This window comes from Malaclemys terrapin, chromosome 3 (genome assembly GCF_027887155.1).
Source record: "Malaclemys terrapin pileata isolate rMalTer1 chromosome 3, rMalTer1.hap1, whole genome shotgun sequence".
Lineage (NCBI taxonomy): Eukaryota > Metazoa > Chordata > Testudines > Emydidae > Malaclemys > Malaclemys terrapin.
Window position 1 is genome coordinate 122,522,768 of NC_071507.1, and position 16,318 is coordinate 122,539,085.

A 16,318-nucleotide genomic window follows, 5' to 3' on the forward strand; every position below is an offset into this window, starting at 1 on the left:
CCCATGCTACATTTTTATGGGCCAAATTCACCACTGTTGTAACTCAGCATAAATCCTAGGTTGTGCAGTGCAAATGTATGTTCAGACCAGATGAATGCACAGTGAACTACTGTGATCTTGCTCACAAAGCATCAATGTATGTTTTCTTTATAAGGATGTCCACCTCAAAGTGTGGAACACTGCATTCAGATCTTGGGCCAGCTTCATAAGGTGGGGTATGGGGTATGGCTCCTTTGCACGGCTCAGGTGGTGCAAAGGTGAGTAAATATAGCAGCAAATGCCCAGCAGAGAATTCCCCTGACAGAGCAGAATTCCCTGTTGAGTGCATCTGCATTGCAACTGGTCTCTGCTGTGCCCTGCTCTTGGTGTTAAAAGTATGGTGAGGGGCCAAAGGCTGTTTCGGGAACAGACAGCAGGTATCTAAAAGAGGAATGTTAGAACATGGTGAGTTCAACCTGCTGTAGAAAAGATTATGCCCCAAACAATAGCAAATATTCAAACAGCCATTGGTTTATTTTTGAAACTGTGAATTGTGAACTTTTTTTGCAAATGTTAGCAAGAATTTATATTTGTCCACACATTCACAGCAAAAGATTAGTATGTGCTAATCATTATTCACTCATCTTCAGTTGTTATTCTCAGGTTTTAAATGGTTCAGTCATTAAAACATGGAGCGGGACCAGTGCCATGTGTCTTATGTGACTGATCACACGCCATGAATCATGAACTCTTAAAGTGAACAGTTCACCACCATTCTATAGGCTGGAATTTATGGATAAATAATACGCAAAGAGAAGAAGTGGCTAAATTCATTGGCCAATTTATTTGTCATGAAAAATTCAATCAGCTGTTTTCAAAGCTTAGAAAAAAATAGAAACTCCACTTTTCATAAATTTTTTTGTAGCAGAGATCTTAAAGTTCCAAAGGGACTTAAGAACAGAAAGCTCATTACTTTTAATAGTACTTGTGCTACTTAATCATTTAGGCACTTTTGAAAATCTCCATCTTTTTTTATTAGTTTTAAGGCTAAATATGGATTCTGATATGTTAATAGAAGATACTGAAATTTAAACCAGGATCTTTTAGAGCTTTTGGATTTCCTTCAGAAAAACTGGATTTGTAAGCATGGACTTAAACTTCAGTAAGGAATGGGATATTTGATGGTGAATAGCATTTTGATTATTTATTATGTATTTAAAGTTTTAAGCATCTGTTATCTTAATATGTAGGTGATATTTTAAAAAGAACAAACTTTGGGCCTGATCCTGCAATCCTTCTGTGGTGGAAAGAAGCTTCTTGAATATTTAAGAGTAATGAGTTTTGCTTGTTTGTGGTGACACAGAAAAGTGCTGGGTCACAATCGCACTTCGTTTTAAACCTCCTACACAGGAGAAATTCTGATCTGATTGAATCATGCATAGCGTATTAAGATGGCATCCCGGTTCATTGCAGCGTTTTACCGGAATCTGGCAAAAATACTCTGAGTTTAGTGACTCAGATGACCCATCTCCATAGTTCCCCAAAGGAACATCTTGCAATTTGCAGAGGTCTCTTCCTACACTACCACAATATCCATCCCTGGAATGTGCTAAACTATGTGTTTTTCCTGCTTTGACAAAACTCCCAGATTTTTATTGCCACATTGTTCATCCATTCTGATATGGTATCTCTCAGCCTGAAAAAACAGCATACTCCAGTGCTGTTGTTTGACAGAACCTGGACATGGGTGCCTGGAGATATCTGTAAACTGTTTAGAGCTTTCAAGACTAAGAAGCTCAAACTTGTTTATGCTTCATGGAATTTCTCACTAATCCCATAATCCACTCATGATCTAGTAAGCAAAGGAAGTGCCCTGGCCTGGCTTGCAGGAGTCTGCCTTCAGGCTTCCTGGAATGGTCAAGTCTGGGAAGGTGTGGGGATCTAGTAGCAGCAGGATCCCCTCCACAACATAGGACAAGTAAATCCAAATTGCAGGAGGTCCCTTAGGCTATGAGTCCCTCAGATGTGGTAGTAACAGAATGTCTGAGTTACTGGGTTGAACCGCCTAGAAGGATGGAAATTCTGAGTCCTTCTTATTAGGAAAGACAGGCTTCCTACAAAAAGAGGGTCAATCTGGGATGCCCATAGCAATGCAGTGCCCTGGACTCCTAGGTCTTTACTTCCAAAGATACCACAATGTCACCTATTGCAGATAGGATGTCTAGATTAGTATGTGCAATAAGCCGAAAGATTTTCAGGAGGAGGAGGAGAAAGAGGAGAAGGAAGTTTATAAAAAGAAGCAGACTCAAATTAAAAGTATAATTAGATGAGAAAAAATATGTTGAATTGCAAAAAATTTTCACCTGCTATGATACGATTCCTTATAAATACTAGCAGCAGCAAAAGAAATAGAGAAAACGGAACCTCTTGAAATGATAGAGGAAATAGAGACAGGGAGAAGGGAATGAAAAAAACTTGTAAAACTGAGATTTGAATAATTTAAGTGACTACGGAGTAAATAGAAAATAAATGTAAATGTAGACAGATGCAAAATAACAAACCTGCAGGGTGCATATTAAACAGAAATGTCAGGCAGCACAATAACCAAGAAAAGGATTCTGGGATAATTTTGGAAACACCCTCAAAACAAACCACCAACCCAATGTCTGACAGTAGTAATAATGGCAAAGATACTATAGGGAGGACTCAACATAGGAATAAAATGAAGAGAGGTAATATTATGATTTGACAAGGTCCTGGTTAAAAGGGCTTGGAACCATAGGTCCCAATCCAGCAAAGCACTTCAGCATGTGCTGCATACCTTCAATCATGTGTGTGACCAAACTGAAATCTTCTTAATGTGCACCTTCTAGTTTGATTTCTCAATGCCAACAATGTTATGCACGTACTTAAGTGCCTGGCTGGAGCATGGCCATGGGGTTGAATTTTGGTTACCTTTCTGCAAGAAGGAATACAAAGAAGGGGCAACCAGGATGGGTACAGGTTTAAGACTATTTCTTCAGAGGATGACTAAGCACACTAGTTGATTCTCACAATAAAGAGAGCTGATAGTGAAGAACGGGGCAAAGTGTTTCCAATGGCAAAGGATTTCAGTACTCAGAGGAAACAAGCTAAAACTCAGAAAACAACAATTGTTGTAATTATTATTCTCTATTTATTTGCAATAGCACCTACAATGTGCTAGGCTCTTTCTAGAAACTTAAGAAACATGGCCCCTGCTCTGTATATCACAGATCATTATATTTCACCCAATAACCCTAAGCTGAATACAATAACATGGATTAGACTAAAACATTTCAGCCCACAGGAGACTAAACTGATGTATGTCACAGGCAGAGAACAGGAAAGAACAAGGTGCCAAGGTACCAAGGGCCAAAGCCCCTGCAGTGGCAGGGACTTGATATGGTGTGGTATGCCCAGATGTTCCTGGCAGGTGATCAGTGCTACAAAGGAAGGTGAAACCTCTACAGATCTCTGCTAATCTGACATGAGGAAAAATTCCTACCCAGCCTGAATCTAGTGATCAGTTTGATCCTGAATATGAGAGCAAGACACTCCAGATAAGCACCCAAGAAAGAGGATTTTCTGTATCTCCTCAAAGCATTGGTCCACCCTGTCCGGTGTCCTATCTCCACCTGTGGCCAATCCCTGATGCTTCAGAGAAAGGAGAAAAGCAAAACCCCAGAATAAATCTGGCCAATTCCTTCCTGACCCCTGAAGGTGACCAGCTGAAGCCCTGAAGCCTGAGATTTGATTATAGTCACTGTCTTAATGCAGAGTAGCAAGTAAGCATGTGGAGGACGATGCAGGCAATCCTGTTCTCCCTATGCCTCAAGAAGAAAGGGAATGAACAAGAGGATTCATAGATTCACAGATTCATAGACACCAAGGACAGAAGGGCTCTCACAATCTAAGGAAGAGTAGATAAGGAAATTGGTGAGAACTATTTTATTTGAAGGAATAAACATATGGAAAAAGTTCCCCCAGTAAATGTCATCAGAGTAGACAGAATGATAAACTTAGGAGATAGTTAGACACTTTTATGAGGTGATTGAAGGATAAAGTGATAAAGAGGGCAGATGGGAATGAGACAGACCTAAAGGGGAGATCCTGTTGGGTCAAGTGTGTGTGTGTGTGTGTGTGTGTGTGTGTGTGTGTGTGTGTGTGTGTTTGAGTTTGAGAAAGAGAGAGAAGGATACTTAACTTTAGAGGACTTTTGTCAATTTCTTGCTTTTTCAGAGTCTTTCTCTTTCACAGCCTTATTTTGGGGGATGGGAGGAAGAAACATCTAGAAATGGGCTAAGCCAGTTTTGACACACGTGAATGAAAGGGCATCTGACTGCAGTATGTCTGGTAGATTGAATTGCTTTTCAAATCTAGTAATCAGAAAACTACCATGGAAATTGATTAATCACTTAAATGAGACAGCAAGAAAAGAAACTAGATAATCAATGGGAGAAAAATAAGGCTCACGTGAGAGGACCAATGAAGCAGACAAAAGATGTATGGGACCAAGCGGCATATTGCGAATCTTGATGAATTGATCTCAATGTAACCCTTCTGCCAGGTGGTTAACAGCAACAAAAAGGTTCAAAACATGTAGGATCTCTCTTGACAAATGATTCAACTGGCTGGACCCTCCACCCAGAAACCTGGGAAAACTAAATGCACCCTCCCTGGGTGCCCTTACAGGCACAATGTCCCACTCAGAAGCTCTCCAAGATTGTGTACAAACAGGGAAATCTTTATTAGTGGAGTAAATACAGTCACAAACTGGGGAAAACACAACAGAATATACATGGAAATAAAGAGTAAAATACCTACTCCCTACCAGTAACTTGGGGGTAGTCCATTTAACTTGTTCTCCTCTCCCCTCTCCCACACTGGTGAGAATTTCCCAAGGGTAATAAACCCTTGATTACACCACCTCACCCATCTACCAAACCCCACTCATGAGTTAGATGATTGAGTAGCAGTAGTTCAAGTGTATCTTTGCAGGTCCGTCTCCATTCCCACTTGTCTGGTCCCACCTGGAGGTACTATCCCTTAACTCAGCTTAGTGAGTTTGCTTTATTAAGATGTCAGATATTCCAGGTCTCACCAGGGACCACACATCTCTGCATCATTTCTCTTTACAGAGTCTGTGTTATCTCTCACCTCAAAGACCCTTCCAGAGTGGAGCCAAGAGCTCTTAGGACCCTTGAGTACAATCACAGCTGTTTAGAAATAATGCACTTTTTAAACCCCACCCCCAAGATAAGAACTCTCTCCTGCCCCCCCCCCCATGTTTAAACTTCTTTGGAAGCCTACAACCCCCACAAAATCCAAGTTCATGTACAGTTATGGTGACTCTCCAAGTGTCAATGCAGGAATTGTGGGTAGATAGCCTATGCAAATGAATCTTTTTATGGCAACACTTTCCCCTTTTCACCAAGTGTTCTTCATCCTCTAGAGCTGGCCATTATACCAGAGTTGTGGGGGGATTCAGATATGAAGCTTTGGTTTGGGCCACTTCCAACTCACTCAGGTAGGAGTTAGGCTCCTAACTCTCTTAGACCCCTTTGAAAATACCAGACTGAGATTAAGGTTTATGTACATGCTTAATTTTACCCATGTGAATAGCTTCACTGAGGTCAATAAGAGCAGATCAGTTTATGCATATGCAGCTTCTCAGTGCCATACTGTGGTTTTGGTCTTTCACTCTGAGGTGGGCGGAAAGGGGTTGTTTGTTTACATCTATAGAGGCAGGCAGTAAATATAAAAACATTTCCTTTCCGCCTTAAGAGTTACAGTAAGTAGGGTATAAAAACAATGACCTAAGCAAAGCTGAATTCAGTGGTTATCTATTTTATTTTAAGAGGTAAATCTGCCCAGCTTTCAGGGGAAAAATAAAAGAGAGAGAGAGGAATTCTAATTTATTAATGTTTCCCTGAGTATTTCACCCACAGACAAAGAAATGGTCCAATGTAAACAAGCTGGTGTGTGTGCTTAGTCATGTGAACTTCTGAACAACCTCTACATAAATCTAGTGCTTGTTGAACCAGAAAAACGTGTTGACCATTTAGGAGCCAAACATTAATTATCTCGTACTGCAAACACCACATGTTATGTCTGTCTCCCCCCCAGTCACACTGTACTTAAACTGTCCCCTTATTAATTCCAATATATATTTCTTTTAACACTTTACTTTGATCTACTCTCACTTATCATATTTTCGCAATGCCATCTCATCTCATACAAATGTGTAGCACTTTGGCATGATAATTAGATAACACACAGGCAAGATGAAGCCAGACAAACACATTGTTAAATGGCATTCCGGCTTAAGTGGGGTAAGGAAATAATTTAGGGTTATATGATGCCCTCACTGAAATTAATTTTGACTTTAACAAGAAATAATACAGAAAAGGTTTAAACAATTAAGAAGGAATGACAAGCCTTACAAATAATAATTGAGAAAGAGCTGAAAAAGGAATACTTGGAAAATTTCAAGATATGTAAACCCACAATGATCTAGATGATATACATCTTAGGGTATGAAGGGAATTATCTAACACCAAAGTTATTGTACCAATAACAATTATTTCTGAAATGTGGTGCACAACTGGACAAGCATCCAAAATACTGGAGAAATGCAAATCCATGCAAACCCAGACATCATAATATCCAAACACACTCAAAGACTCCACTGCTCTACAACAAACTTTCTTTCAATTCCAACATCTAGTCAACCACAGCATACACATCCAGTTGCTCAAATTCCTCAGAATCACACTGAGGGACACTCCCATAAGTCTGACCTCCTCAGAATTAAGACAGCTAATAACCGGTAGACATGTCTTTACTGTTAAAATCTATGTAATCTGTTGGTTCTGCAGAAGAGGATGTATGAGGTGTAAGAGTTAAGGTTGTGCATTTGATTTTGAAGAACTGGATCTGTGGCTTGTGGGAGATAATATGTTGGAACTAAAAGGGTGTTTGTTTTGGAGCTGAGGAGGGTGAGAGTGCTTTTGGGCAGTTTGACTTTTAGGCAGTAGGAGTGTGAACTGTGGTTGGTTAATGCCGGCTTAATTGGTAATTTCCTTGATGTGTAATGACTGTGGTGATAGAAAATGCACTTGAGCAACCTTAACTGTAAATACAGACATCCTGGTGTGTGGGAATTTCCTGGGTTTTTTTTAACAGAAAATAAAATTGTTTCCCCTCAGGTTCTATGCTCCTGCTTGTGACCTGCGATCTGCCTCTTTACTCACTGGGTTCTTCCCTCCTCTCCTTTCCTCCTAAGTCCCTTTCTTTACAACACTTTTAGCTCCCTACTTCCCCTGCACACTCTCTGTAGTTCCTGTTACTCATTAGCCCAGGACCTCTTTTCCTTATTTCCCTCCTTTGGCTCCCTCAGTGTCTCTCCTTGCTGCTGTTTTTCTCTTGTTCCTCAGTCCCTTTTAAATACATATCAATATAAACATTTACAGCATGTAGAAGAGGGATGGGGCAGGAGACTGAGGAAGAAGTGTAGGGAAAAGAGGTTGCAGTAGGGGACACATGGGAAATGGGAGAGGGAAGTAGGGAGGCACCCTGGTCAGGGGTAAACCATGCTGTTCCACCCAGACACAGCACAAATTGCTTCTTCATATGTTTTTGTTTGCTACATGGTGCTACCTCCTTCCATGGCTGCCATTATAAGAAGTCATTATTGTGCTAAATGGGGAAAAAAGGTGAATAGATTCTTCTGCCCCTCACCTCTCTGCCACACCATCCACTGCAGCACAGGCTAAGGGGGAGAACTTTTGGGGGAGAATACTGTTAAAATATTGGGAACACATCACTTCAGCTCACAAACAATGCTGAATAAGACTAAAGCTAGAAAAGAGAGGAGAAGGTGCAGGGCCAAGTTGTGTCTATCGTTGTGGAGGAGGGAAAGGAGAGGAGATTGAAGGGACCTTGCACTGGGCCTAGACACAGTCCCAGTCCTTGTGCTCAAGAAGTGTAAGGATGTCACGAATCTAAAATTGACAGAGGTACCACTCCAAAGAGGTAGAAAAAGGACAGGGATGGACTATGGTATGTGATGCTGCTTCAAGTAAAAGGGTGTAGCAGGGGCTGCTATGCCCCATGATTCCCTAGAGGCCCCAGAAGCATTGTGCTTCTGTTCAGAGGAATTTCCCCCGTAATGGCACAATCCAGTCTTCAGAATTTTAAGTATGGCGCTCCAGCTACCACTCTCCTGATCCCAATTCTATCCTTTAAGTTTAGGTATTCCAATACATATTATAAATGGAGAACCACTCATGCTCTAAGTTGGTGGGGAGTGGCTGTGGGTTCCTCATCTTTCGTGACTACATTTTAAAAGGGGTGTATAGTATTTTATCCATGTGACTCTCATTAAGCAATCCCAGAGCATAACCCTGAACATTGCTTTGAAAATTGTGGTTTAATATAACTTTAATGCAGACTTTAGTAGTTTAAGGTTTATGCTATTATAAATAAAAAAAGGAAAGAAAGAAACTCAATAGGACTCTTAAGAGTGGACCCACTAGACTAGTGTTTTTTATCTAATCTAATCTAATCTATCTATCTAGTCCAAGTGAGATTTTCAAGACATAAAAAGTAGTTAAGCATCAAAGTCCCATTGACTTTCTTCCCCAGTGTGTGTGTCTTATCTACCTATTTTAGGTTTTATTATTATTACACCCATCACCGTAGTTATGACATCCATTATTGTACCTTGTGGATCTATAGTATGTGTATACTACTACCCTATGTACTTTAACAGGATGTCAGTAAAGATATTCTACAGTCTGTGCTGGAGCAGCAAGCAATGTCAAAATATTACAAAATAATATGTTTTATAACTTTTTTTCTTAAAAGAAAAAATAAATAAAAAGTTCTCATTCACAATATGGACTAGAAATGTTAATTAAAAAAAAAACAGGAAATATGTTATTGAATTTTGCGACCAGGGCTACTAACAGGGGGTTTCACAAGGGAGTTCTCCAGGTGAAGGCGGAGCAAATACAGGACCCTTGAGGTAAGTGGCTGTCTGTAGTGTGTTTTTGGGGGTTACTTGCTGTGTGCTGAGCTTGTTTGTTTGTTTGTTTGAAGGACCGTGTCCTGTGGCTGGCAGTTGGAAGCTGTGAGCTTCAAAGTAAGGTTTGAAAGCTAGAAGCCTCTGTTTAATTGGCTGAGCCTTAGCCAGTGGGCGCAGCTATCAAGAAGGCCATGGCTTTATAAAGCCGTGAGCAAGCAACCAGGGAGCTTTGCGACCAGGGCTGCTAACAGGGAGTTTCGCAAGGGAGTTGGGAAGGCAGCAAGGTTCACTTGCTGTTCTTTAAAACCTGTAAACTAAACTATATTCAAAACTTATTGATTTAAACAATACCCTTTCATTAACTTAGGTAGCTGTAGGAGAGAATGCAGGCAGAAGCCCAGCAGCAGAGTGTGAGCTATCCAGTTTATTGTGCTGAGTGCAGCATGTATGATTACTTGCCCTGTGGGCTGGTGGCGTACATGTGCATTCGGTGCAAGGAGCTCCTAGCCCTCAGAGACCGCGTATGGGTTTTGGAGGCCCGGGTGATGGAACTGGAGGAGCTAAGGGCTCAGATATCGCCTCAGTCAGCTCCTTGAGTATTCTAGGATGCATGTCCTGGTGATTTAAAGACATCTAACTTGTCTAAGTAATTTTTGACTTGTTCTTTCCCTATTTTAGATTCTGATCCTACCACATTTTCACTGGCATTTCCTATTTTAGACGTCCATTTGCCACCAACCTTCTTGGTGAAAACCAGAACAAAGTCGTCATTAAGCACCTCTGCCGTTTGCACATTTTCTGTTATTGTCTTTCCCCCCTCATTGAGTAATGGACCTACTCTGTCCTTGGTCTTCCTCTTGCTTCTAATTTATTTGTAGAATATTTTCTTGCTTCCTTTTATGTCCCTAGCTAGTTTGATCTCGTTCTGTGCCTTGGCTTTTCTAATTTTGTTCCTACATACTTGTGTTATTTGTTTATATTCATGCTTTGTAATTTGACCGAGTTTCCATTTTTTGTAGGACTCTTTTTTGAGTTTTAGATCATTGAAGATCTCCTGGTTAAGCCAGGGTGGTCTCTTGTTGTACTTCCTATCTTTCCTACGCAATGGGATAGTTTGCTCTTGTGCCCTTAATAATGTCTCTTTGAAAAACTGCCAACTGTCTTCAATTGTTTTTCCCCTTAGGCTTGCTTCCCATAGGATATTACCTACTAACTTCCTAAGTTTGCTAAAGTCTGCCTTCTTGAAATCCATTGCCTTTATTGTGCTGTTCTCCCTCCTACCATTCCTTAGAATCATGAACTCTACCAGTTCATGATCACTTTCACCCAAGTTGTCTTCTCTTTCAAATTCTCAACCAGTTCTTCCCTATTTGTCAAAATCAAATCTAGAACAGCCTCCCCCCCAGTAGCTTTCTCTACCTTCTGAAATAAAAAATTGTCTCCAATACATTACAAGAGCTTGTTGGATAATCTGTACCCTGCTGTGTTATTTTCCCAACAGATGTCTGGGTAGTTGAAGTCCCCCATCACCGCCAAATCCTGTGCTTTGGATGATTTTGTTAGTTGTTTAAAAAAAAAAACACACCTCATCCACCTCTTCTTCCTGGTTTGATGGTCTGTAGTAGACCCCTATCATGACATTCCCTTGTTTTTTTACCCCTTTTATCCTTACCCAGAGACTTTCAACAAGTCTTTCTCTTATTTCTATCTCAACCTTAGTCCAAGTGTATACATTTTTAATATATAAGGCAACACCTCCTCCCTTTTTTCCCTGCCTGTCCTTCCTGAGCAAGCTGTACCCTTCTATACCAATATTCCAGTCATGTGTATTATCCCACCAAGTCTCCGTGATGCCAACTATGTCATAGTTGTGTTTATTTACTAGCATTTCAAGTTCTTCCTGCTTTTCCCCCCTACTTCTCACATTTGTATACAGACATCTAAGATACTGATTTGATTTCCCCCCACAGTTCTGCCTTGTCTCTCTGCTAAGTCAAAAACTCCCATAAAAGTGGTCTGTGATGGATTGGATCACAGAAACCGCCCTGGGAGCTGCCAACTGATGTGCCAAGACTACTTCTATTCCTATTTTCCCTGCCGGCACAGGACTCCAGCACCCTGTCTTGCTGAGCCAGACACTCCCGTCTGCTCCAACACAGATCCAGGGTCTGAATTACTTGCCCCAAAGCTGCAGGTTTACCTGAAAACAGCTCACAGAAGTGTGCTTGTCTTTAACACTCAGATGCCCAACTCCCAATGGGGTCTAAACAAATAAATCCATTTTACCCTGTATAAAGCTTATGTAGGGTAAACTCATAAATTGTTCGCCCTCTATAACACTGATAGAGAGATATGCACAGTTGTTTGCTCCCCCAGGTATTAATACATACTCTGAGTTAATTAATGATTTTATTAAATACAGAAAGTAGGATTTAAGTTGTTCCAAGTAGTAACAGACAGAACCAAGTAAGTCACCAAGCAAAATAAAATAAAATGTGCAAATCTATGTCTAATCAAACTAAATACAGATAAGATCCTCACCAGTTCCAGAATGCTCCCTTTTAGAGGCTAATCTCCTTTTAGCCTGGGTCCAGCAGTCACTCACACCCCCCTGTAGTTACTGTCCTTTGTTCCAGTTTCCTTCAAGTATCCTTCTTTAGCCAGCTGAAGACAAAATGGAGGGGGTCTCCCAGGGGTTTAAATAGACTCTCTCTTGTGGGTGGAGACCCCCTCCTCACCCGGTGTAGAATCCAGTCACAAAATAGAGATTTGGAATCACATGGGCAAGTCACATGCCCATGCATGACTCAGGACTTGAAGGTAGTAGCCATTACCCATATGCTACCTTGAAAGTCCTCAGGTAGACTTCTTATGTGGATTGGCGTCTTCCAAGCTCTTTTGTCTGTTAAGTGCTTCCTGATTGAGCTCTTAATTTGCACATTCCTTTCCCAAGAAGTGACCAAATGTTCTAACTAAGGCTACTTAGAAATCAAGCAATTATACAGCCAATGTTCATAACTTTGAACACACAAATGGTGCCTGCATACAACAAAGATGAACGTAACTAGTAGATCATAACCTTTACATAGATATGTTACATGGCATATGTAGCAAAACCCTATTCCAGTTATATCATACATACATTTATGAGCACCTCCACATAAAGCCTTATGGGGTACACTGTCACAGGGTCAATCTTGAAAACACATCCAACCTTTAAATATAGCTATGCCAGCAGGTATCGCTATAATTAAAGTATCTTCATTCTTTTAATCAGTATCTCTATCTATCTCTTATGTTCTGCTGCTTTGATCGCAAACAATGGAAGATGGATACAGTGGTTTTAGATATTTTTCCACTGCAGTCTAAAATGGTAGCAAAATCCCCCTGGACTAAAAGTTAGAAGCCACTGCTCTCTTAGAATCTGAAAAGGGAAGGACGGCTGTGCCCAGTGCATGTTTTTTTCATTTGATCTTTTAGCAAAGGAACTATTACAGAAGCAGGTCAGAATGACAGAAATGTGCTGTGAGCCTCTCTTAATGGACCATCTTCAAAGCTAAAAGGGAAAAAACAACCAAGGTGCATCTTTCTGAGCTGCATACTTACACATCCCCTTTAGAAATGCCAGAGCCTGATGGCTGGATAGGAAGCATGAGCTTTACAGCTGTTCTGACCACTTTTTTTTCCCGGGATGTGTATTAGCTCCAGTGCTTCCAGAAATACCATTGATCACAAATTTATATAAGTACGGAGAACAGGAATGCTGGAACAATTTCTTTGAGACCTTTGGGATATATGACTGGATAGGACATTGGAATTCAAAGCCAAACATATGCAAACACAGATCAAATTAGGCGTAATTGGAATTACAATGGCCAAAAAGTAGCTTGTTCAGCAATCAGTGGGCATAAGAGAAAGGGTTTAGTGTAAATTCATATTATTAAATACAATACTCCCCCTTTTCCTCCCATGTTTAAATAATGTTAAGGTTGTAACATAAACGAACAAAAGCCAGAAAATTCAACATTAAGCTGACATCCCGTCCCTTGCTCATAGCCTTGTGAAAAGAGGGGGTACATAGTAGGGCTATCAAGTGATTAAAAAAAGTAATTGTGATTAATCGCGTGATTATAAAATTTAATGCGATTAATCACATAATTAATCACACTGTTAAACAATAATAGAATACCATGCATGAAGGGGCATATGAATGTTTAGCATATCTGGCATGTAAATACCTTGCAACACTGGCTACAAAAGTGCCATGCAAACGCCTGTCCTCACTTTCTGGTGACATTGTAAATAAGAAGAGGGCAGCATTATCTCCCATAAATGTAAATAAACTTATTTGTCTTAGCGACTGGCTGTACAAGAAGTAGGACTGAGTGGACTTGTAGGTTATGAAGTTTTATATTGTTTTGTTTTTGAGTGCGGCTATGTAACAAAAAAAATCTACATTTGTAAGTTTCACTTTCATGACAAAGAGATTGGACTACAGTACTTGTATGAGGTGAATAGAAAAATACAATTTCTTTTGTTTAATGTTTTTACAGTGCAAATATTTGTAATAAAAAATAATATACACTTTGATTTCAATTACAACACAGAATACAATATATATGAAAATGTAGAAAAACATCCAAAATATTTTATAAATTTCAATTGGTATTCTATTGTTTAACGGTATGCTTAAAACTGCGATTAATCACAATTATTTTTTAAAAATTAATCATGTGAGTTAACTGACATTAATTGACAGCACTAAAAATATAATATAGAGTACTCTACACTTTGTATTCCGTGTGGTAATTGAAATCAATATATTTGAAAATGTAGAAAATATCCAAAAATGTTTAAATAAATAGTATTCTATTATTGTTTAATGGTGCGATTAAAACTGTGATTAATCACATTTTTTTTAATCTCGTGATTAATTATGATTAATTTTAAATCATTTGGCAGACCCAGTTTAAATAGCACTAGGAGTGTGCTACAAACTGATAAAAATCCAGGAAATTCTAAGCTAAGGCTGAGATTCTGTCTTCAGTTCATGCTGATTTGCTTATTTACTAGGGCTGTCGATGAATCGCAGTTAACTCACACGATTAACTAAAAAAAAATTTACTGTGATTAAAAAAATGAATATCAATTAATCACACTGTTAAAAATAGAATACTAATTGAAATGTATTAAATATTTTTGGATGTTTTTCTACATTTTCAAATATATTGATTTCTATTACAAAACAGAACACAAAGTGTACAGTGTTTACTTTATATTATTATTTTTTATTACCAATATTTGTACTGTAAAATTGACAAAAGCAATTCTATTTTTCAATTCATCTCATACAAGCACTGTAGTGCAATCTCTCTATCATGAAAGTGTAACTTACAAATGTAGATTTTTTTATGTTACATAACTGCACTCAAAAACAAAACAATGTAAAACTTTAGAGCTTGCAAGTCCACTCAGTCCTGCTTCTTGTTCAGCCAATCGCTAAGACAAAGAATTTTGTTTACATTTATGGGAGATAATGCTGCCCACTTCTTATTTACAGTCACCTGAAAGTGAGAACAGGCATTCACATGACACTGTTGTAGCCGGCGTCCCAAGGTATTTGCATGCCAGGTATGCTAAACATTGTATGCCCATTCAGGCTTCAACAACCATTCCAGAGAATATGCTGGATATAAAGTGAGCACTGTACACTTTGTATTCTGTGTTGTAACTGAAATCAATATATTAGAAAATGTAGAAAAAGCCCAAAATGTTTATAATACATTTCAATTGGTATTCTATTATTGTTTAACAGTGTGATTAAAACTGTGATTAATTGCGGTTAATTTTTTTAATCAAGTTAATTTGTTTTGAGTTTATCACTTGAGTTAACTGTGATTAATTGATAGCCCTAATTTAAACATAAGTTTTCTTGTAGTTTAATCGGAAGAAAAGAAAGACCAGATCTATGAAGCAAACATGTTCATTTTGCCCATGATATCAGAATGTTTCATACAAAGTTATTCCAGTCTCTCAGATAAGCATGTATTTAAGCGATTAAAAAAGTTGTTTATTATTTCCTTTGTAAGAATACTTGAAATATTCTATGAATATTTCTCAGCTGTTAATATCCATATTATTTACCAAATTGGCTCCTTTGGGCCAGTTATTATCAGGTAAATAAGTATTTTGGTACATTTCCAAAATTTATTATTTACTCATTACATTGTAAAGGCTCCTGCTGAACCAATATGGTCCGTTATGTAAATCTGTGTTAGTTCACAGATTCTTGACTTTATAGACTGTACCGGCTCCAATCTATTGTGCTAATCCAGCTGTCACACATGCACATTAAGGCCCATTAAAACTGTGTAATAAAAATCCTCAAGGAATTTGAAAATAAAATAACTCACTCATTCCCAATTTGTTCCTTCACCAGCCCCCTACACCAAATGCCTAAAGACTGTAGTCTAAACTATAAATGAAAAGCATGAAAAAAATGAAGGTTTCATTTAGTTATGGGAAAACAAAAAAAAATCATATTAACCCACAGAATTCACACATTATTGTTATACTCTCCAGATTAGAAAAAAATATACCTATCTCATAGAACTGGAAGGGATCCCAAAAAGTCATTGAGTCTAGCCCCCTACCTTCAGTAGCAGGACCAAGTACTGATTTTGCCACAGATCCCTAAGTGGACCCCTCAAGGATTAAACTCACAACCCTGGGTTTAGCAAGTCAATAAACAAACCACTGAGCTATCCCTCCCCCTCCTAAGTGTTGTTACTGACTAGGGGGTCGTGCATTCTGTTGTTACTGTAGGCTGACCCCACTACACACACCAAGGGCTCCTTGCATCCCTCCATTCCCCTCCACTACCCCACACAAGCTTCCTGTGTCCCACCCTCCCTTCCCTCTCTACGCAACCTTTTGACTCAGGTCTGTGGCATGAGCTCTGTTCACACTACAAAATGAAATGGCTTCGACCCAGGTCTCAGCAGGACTTGGGCTCCGAACCACCGCCTTAGCAGGGTCCTAGGACTCAGGTCCTAAGTGTTTGCTAACCCCACTCAGACTGATTGGTGTGTAGGCAGAAGGGGGGCTTGGGGTCAAACCTAAGTCAGAGCCCAGGTTTAGTGTGCAATGTAGACAGACTCTATAGATCTCTCATTCCCACTCCCTTCATACCAGGGTCTCTGTCTAATCCCAGTTGGTTGAAACCTAACCAAAACTGAGGTGATGCTGATAGGAAGACAAAAGCACTTTGAAAAACTTGCCTCTTCTGTA